General features: G+C 33.2%; 1 pseudogene; it reads left to right on the forward strand.

Annotated features, from left to right (window-relative positions):
• The first annotated feature begins 6,099 nt into the window (after positions 1-6,099).
• Positions 6,100-6,272, forward strand: LOC141553719 (small EDRK-rich factor 1-like; annotated as a pseudogene).
• The last annotated feature ends 1,315 nt before the right edge of the window (positions 6,273-7,587 follow it).

The following is a 7,587-nucleotide window of genomic DNA, read 5'->3' on the forward strand; positions in this document are numbered from 1 at the left end:
CCAACTCATCATTCTCTATACTACAATATATTCCAACCTTATATTGTCTTGTTATTTTACATAGCCTAAAACAATATTGATTAATATATCTGACATATGGTATAGTTTCCCAATTTTTTCTTTTTTGACAATCTATTTCAGCTTTAACTTTGAGGTTATCATTACTATCCTCCCTTTTTCTGCATAATAAATTATATCCCCAATCTTTATTTTGTGTTTTTGTATATCTTATTGCCTATCCCTGTTAGTTCTTTGCTTATTTCTATCTACTATCTTGTCCTTCTATTACTTAGCCACCTCCCACCTTCCAAGGATCCCAGCCTTATCATCCCTTCTTACCCTTTCCCCTAGCCCTGTTGTTGCTATCTAAAAATGGAATACTTTTATAGCCCTTCATATATATGTTATTTCAATTAACCTACACACCTTTCTATACCACCACTCTTATCCTAGTCCTTCATCCTCTTGTTTCTTTATAAATTGAGATTTTTATTCCCTTCTAAATATATATGTTGTTCTTTCTTAAACCCAAATGTGATGTGAATAAGGTTCTCTTTAAAACCCCCTTCTTTTTTCTCTTTCCCACTCCTTATGCCCTTACTTTTTTTATATTTCTTTCTGAATGTAGAAGACTTTTATATCCCTCTAAACATATATGTATTGTTCCTTCTTTAATCCAGGACCATCTCCAGTCAACCTGATGTGTAACTTGCCATCAGAACCAGATGGCTCTTGAGAGGAAAGTGAGGTAGGTAGCTTTACATAGTCCTCCTTCACTTAAATCCAATTTACTCTTATGTCATAGCATCATTTCCCTGAAATCATGGACTTCTCTAAGAACGAAGGACAAGCAATAACCCACTCCTAATGAGAATGAGGTTTCAGAATTACCAGTCCTCCTTTCCCACCTAATTCCTCTAAGTCATTTCTTTTGTACTTCCTTTGTATAAGACAATTACTCTTTTTACCTTTTACTAGATGCTTTTGGTTTTAGAATCACATCAAATTCAGCTGTATCCCAATCTTTCATTCAAAATACCCAATTTACTAATGACAATTTTAGATATGTTTTACATTCTCACATATAAAAATAGCTTTCCCTGATTGAGTCCCTTGTAATTAGTCTTTGATATTTCCTTTATATATCACTTGGATCTTATATGTCAAATTTTCTAGTAAGTTCAGGGGTTTTTTGTTTGTTTTTGCGACAAAATCTTGCAAGTCTGGCAATTTATTGAATATCCTTTTCTTTGTTTTTCCCAAGATTATGCTGAAATTTGCTAAGTATGATATTTTTAGCCACAACTCTAATTCTTTTCCTGTTTGAAATAGTGTTCTAATACCTGCAGTCTTTTAGTATAGCTGTTGTTAAATCTTATGTGATTCTAATTGTGATGGCTCCACCATATTTTAATTTTTTTCTTGTTTGTAATTTTGTCTTCCTGACCTGGGGGTTTGGGATTTCAATATCATATATTCCTATAGATTCTCATCTTAGCATTTCTTTCAGGTGATGATTGGTAGAGTTTTTCTATTTGTACTTTCCCCTCTTATTCTTATACTTCAGAACAATGTTCTTTAGTTATTTCTTGTATTAATGTATCCAGATTCTTTTTAAATAATAGCTTATCAGTAATCCAATTATTCTCATCTTTTTCTTCTCAATCTGTTCTCCAAATCAATTGTTTTTCTTATAAGGTGATTCCCATTCTCTTCTATTGTTTTACTATTTATAAATCATTTTATTGTTTCTTGATCTCATAACTTTGCTGACTTCCTTTTACCCAATTCTAATTTTCAAGGGGTATTTTTTTCCTTTGGAATCTGGATCTTCTTTTCCAGTTAGATGACTTTCATTTCACAATCTTCATAACCTTTTAACATTTTCCCTCAGTCTCTCATTTGATTGTTAAAGTCTTTAGTGATCAAGTGACCATTTAACTTTGCTTTTTGGGATATGAAAAGCTTTGTTTTAAGGGAGGTTTGTTGTTTGTTTTGTGGGGTTTTCAGGGTTTCATTCATTTATTTATTTATTTTTGCTTCAGTGTTCTTTTCTGAAGACTAACTTTGGTCTTCTCTATTCTCTTAGTAACTTTATATTATTGAGTTTTCTCCTTTGTTTGTTCATTTAAAAATTATTTATAGCAGCTTGTTATTGTAATTTCCTTTAGTTCTAATATGTAGACGATGGTGCCTCTGACTTAGGCCTACTTTAGTTATTCCCTTTAGCATGGGACCAAAATCAAGAACTCTTCTCTCTTGTAAGTGCCCACAGCCAACTATGCCTGGTAAATGCAGACATATACTCGTTCCTTCTCACCTAAGAGAAGAGGCTTTCTGCTTGCTATTTTAGCTGAGTTAGCCTAAAGGCGTTTAGACTTCACACCAGTCAAAATTTGCTCCTGGGATTTTTCTTTGGATCTTCTCTGGTTGTCCCAGTAAGACCACTTTTCTCCCTGAATTTTTTTTACTATTTTTACCACTTTCTGTTACCCCAAAGCACTATTTTGTTTTTTTCATGTGGGAAATCTGGAGAGCTTGTAAATTTCTGTCCTATTTTATTTACCATTTCCCCAGAAACTTCTCTCAACAGGTGCTATTATTTTTCCCTATTTTACAGATGAGGAAACTGAGGCAAATAGAAGTTAATGTTTTTGTCCAGGCTCACATAGCTAGTGAGTGTCTAAGGCCAAATCTTAACTCAGGTTTTCCTCCCTCCAGATCTGGTACTCTATCTACTATGCCACTTAACAAGGCTACACAATATCACCATTAGTATGTAACAGCAACTAAAACAAGAAAAGAAAAAATAATCAAAAAAATAAATAGACAAAAAGGAAAAACCAGTTTTTGCAAATAATATCATGGTCTATTAAGAGAACCCTAAAGAGTAAACTAAAAACAAATCCAACAAAGTTCCAATGTTAAAATGCACACATATAAATAATCAATATTTTTGTATGTTCCTAATAAAACCTAGCAGGAAGAGATAGAAAGTCATTTCATTAAAAATGAAGAATTTTTAAACTTCTTGAGAGTCTAACTAGCCAAGAAATATATAGAGCCTTTCCCCATTAGACAAATGTAAAGAAGGAAACAAGCATTGATAAAGCACTTACCATGTGCTTAATCCAGGAACTATACTAGGTACTTGACAAATACTTCATTTGATCAACAACTTTGGGTGGTTGGTCTTATTATGATCCTCCATTTATAGTTGAAGAAACAGGCAGACAGATTAAGTGACTTGCCTGTGTTACACAGATAGTGTCTGAGGTAAGATTTGAATTTAGATTTTCTTGACTTCAGGCTTAGTGCTCTATCTACTACAATACTTAGCTGCCAAAAGATCATGAAAATTATCACAAATATGAAAAACGTTCTTAATCACAAATAATTAGATAAATGCAAAATTATTATTTTTTCACTTTTTAAAATTTTATTTATAAGGTTTTTTTGACAGTATATATGCACGAGTAATTTTTTTATAACATTATCCCTTGTATTCATTTTTCCAAATTATCCCCTCCCTCCTTCTACTCCCTCCCCTAGATGACAGGCAATCCCATACATTTTACATGTGTTACAATATAACCTAGATACAATATATGTGTGTAAATCCCATTTTCTTGTTGCACATTAAGTATTAGATTCCGAAGATATAAGTAACCTGGGTAGATAGACAGTAGTGCTAACAATTTACATTCACTTCCCAGTGTTCCTTCTCTGGGTGTAGTTGTTTCTGTCCATCATTGATCAACTGGAAGTGAGTTGGATCTTCTTTATGTTGAAGATATCCACTTCCATCAGAATACATCTTCATACAGCATTGAAGTGTACAGCAATCTTCTGGTTCTGTTCATTTCACTCAGCATCAGTTGATGTAAGTCTCTCCAAGCCTCTCTGTATTCCTCCTGCTGGTCATTTCTTACAGAACAATAATATTCCATAACATTCATATACCATAATTTACCCACCATTCTCCAATTGATGGACATCCATTCATCTTCCAGTTTCTAGCCACTATGAAAAGAGCTGCCACAAACATTTTGGCACATACATGTCCCTTTCCCCTCCTTGGTATTTCTTTGGAATATAAGCCCAATAGCAGCAATGCTGGATCAAAGGGTATACACAGTTTGATAACTTTTTGGGCATTGTTCCAAATTGCTCTCCAGAATGGTTGGGTTCTTTCACAACTCCACCAACAATGTATTAGTGTCCCAGTTTTCCCACATCCCCTCCAACATTCATCATTATTTGTTCCTGTCATCTTAGCCAATCTGACAGGTGTGTAGTGGTATCTCAGAGTGGTCTTAATTTGCATTTCTCTGATCAGTAGTGATTTGGAACACTCTTTCATATGAGTGGATATAATTTCAATTTCATCATCTGAGAATTTTCTGTACATATCCTTTGACCATTTATCCATTGGAGAATGGTTTGATTTCTTATAAATTAGGGTCGATAAATGCAAAATTAAATCAACTCTAAGACTTTAACTTATATATAGCATATTGGCAAAGATGGAGGGAAAGGAAAATGACAAATATTTCAGGAATTTCAGGAAAATGGTCATATTAAAGCACCATTGATAGAGCTATGAATTTGGTACAGCCATTCTAAAAGGCAATTTATAACTGGGCATAAAAATCTGCTAAATTGATACTACCAGATCTATATGCCCAAATAGACTAAAGAAAGAGAAACAACCCATATGCTCAATAATATTTATAATGGCCTTTTATGCAAAAAAGAACTAGGAACTATATGTGTATGTATCTAAATTCCTAAAAAAAAAAGTTCTTTAGATGAAATAGAATATTGTTGTAAGAAATTATAAAATGGACAATTTTAGAAGAATTCAGGACAAATTCAGAAGAAAACAATTTCTGAATACTTACATGAACACTTGCAAAGTAAAATGTGCTGAACCAGTAGAGCAAGTTATATAACAATAACATAATAAGGAAATTTGGCTTTTGAAAGACTTAAAATCACAATCATTGAAATGATCAACTACGTTCTTATAAAGTAATGATGACATAATACTCTTGTTGGAGAAATAGTGTATTCAAAATACAGAATGAGACTAGTATTTTTATACATGGATAACATAGGAATTTAGTATGCTTCACTGTATATTTATTGAAAAAGCTTTTCCTTTTTTATTTTTTTCCAGTGAAGATGAGAGTAGTACATCCAGGAAGAAATTTGCACAATATAGGATAAAAAAGGGGGGAAAAAAAGAAAGAAGATTTATGATATATGTTGTTTATTTCTTTTATTCACAAGAAAAAAAAATTAAACAAAGCCAAAAAGAAACATGGAGAAATAGAATAAATTTGAAATTAGAATAAGGTTGAATTTATTATATACTTTTAAAAGATCAAAAAGTAAATAACCCGTCTCCTCTCCCTTTCTCTCTCTATCCTACTATACAGATGGAAATTCCCATTTTAATTGGTCTTTCAAGTTCAGAAGAAAATTAAAATTTAAAAATAGTTTAAAGAAAGCTAGACAGTATTTTAATGGAAGATTTATTTGATGATAAGCACAGTATAAAGAACAGTTAGGTGGTTTAGTGGGTAGAGTACTAGGCCCAGTCAGGAAGACTCATCTTCCAGCGTTCAAATCTGGCTTCAAACTCTTATTAGCGGTGTGACTCTGGGCAAGTCACTTAGCCTGTTTGCCTCAGTTTCCTTATTGCAAAAATGGAAATGGAAAACCACTCCTGTGTCTTTGCCAAGAAAACCCCAAATGGGAATACAAAGAGTGAGATATGATGTGAGTGACTGAACAATAGCAAAATATATTATGAGTCAACAGTATACTGTTGATGACCATTAAAAGTTAATGAGAGCTTCGACTGTATTAAAGCAGAAACGACTTCCGGGAATAAAGTTGAAAGGATTTTTATTCACTGCCCTTTCCAGATTCCATGTGTTGTAATGAGTTCAGTTTTGAGCCACATGGTTTAAGAAAACTATTTAAAACTATGTGGTACAGATCAGTCTTGTAGTAATTTTACTAGTGGTGGGTTGTATGAAAGGTAGATTTTCATAGTTTTTGATTCCCTTCAAGACTTCAAAAGTCATGATGGCCAGCAAAAATCAATGGTAACTTGCCTATCAGAAAAACATGAAGAATACACAATGAATTAGCAAGAGAAAAAGAAAAGAAGATAGCTTGCTGCCTCCCAGAGATAGCAGAAGGATTCTGAAATCATGCAACAAAAGCAGAATGCTGCCAATGAGAAGATATCTCTGTAAAAAGGTAAAAAAAAAAAAAAAAAAAAAAGATTCATAGTAATTTAAAGAACCAGGTAGATCACAGGATCTGAAATCAAGAGTTTGTGGAATGACAAGCCATTAAATATCTAACAATTCATCCATATAAATGATATAATAAATGAGAAATAAAACTACTAAGGTAGAGAGGGTGCACAGAAAGATAGCTGAGAGTGAAAAACAGTTCTTTTTATCTAAAGAACATTTCATGGAACATGGAGAGGATTAGTCTGAAGCAGAGAAGACTTAGGGGAACATGATAACTTACTTCAGATATCTGAAGAATTTCATGTACAAGAAGGCATAAAGTATTTAACTTTTTTTCTGTTTGGCCCCACGGGGTAGAATGAGGAGAAAGTACAGGAAGATAGAAGAAAGAATTTTAGGTTAATATCAGAAGAAAAGAAAAATAATAATAAAAAAACTCATCTCAATTAGAGATATCCATACAACAGAATGAACAGTCTTAGAAATTAATGGGTTCCACCTTATTAGAGATCTTCAAGACTGAAAGATCATTTGTTATACTTGATGTTATGGAAAGTAGTATTTACCAATGCTTTATTTTAGTCAATTATTTTAGAAATGGTCTTCAATTCCATTGTGCTTCCAGATTTGTCTGCTTCTGACCATCCACCAGGATCTCCTCCTGCTGCTTGCTGCCAGACTCCTCCATCATTGTACTTCTACCCAAAAGTTATGGTATGCCCTGTCTTACTGTCTTCTATATATCATTTCATTTTTCTTTTTCAAAATCCCATGGGGTTAAATAGTGCAAAAAATTATTTCCTTGCCTCTCTTTCTTATAGATGAGAAAGTAGAGTTCAAAGATTTCCCTAAGGTCACACCAGTAATAAGCTACTGAGCTAAAATTCAAATGCAGGTCTTTTGATTATAATGCTAGGGCTTATAGAGGATGGAGGATGGACCTTTGAATTCATTAGCATAGAAAATTCTCAAGTGAGGAAACTCTTTAATAAGGAAAACCAGAATCTCCTCTGCAATTTAGAGTCTTAGAAAGTTGCTCAGAGCCCTGAGAGCTTATATAACTTGTCCAACGTGACATAAGCTGGATATAAATCTGGGTTTAAAAGTAGGTAGGATATAAGGGGAAGTACTGGGTTTGGACTCCAGAAGATTGAGATTTAAATCAGCCTAAGTCACTTAGCTGTGGGACCTTAATGTGACTGTTAGACAGTCAGCTCCTTGAGGCTAGTGATTTTCTTTTGCCTTTTCTCATATGCCAGGTGTTTAGTACAGTACCTAACATGTAGTAGATACTTAATAAATTCTTATT

This window comes from Sminthopsis crassicaudata, chromosome 2 (assembly GCF_048593235.1).
Source record: "Sminthopsis crassicaudata isolate SCR6 chromosome 2, ASM4859323v1, whole genome shotgun sequence".
In the NCBI taxonomy this organism is placed as follows: Eukaryota; Metazoa; Chordata; class Mammalia; order Dasyuromorphia; family Dasyuridae; genus Sminthopsis; species Sminthopsis crassicaudata.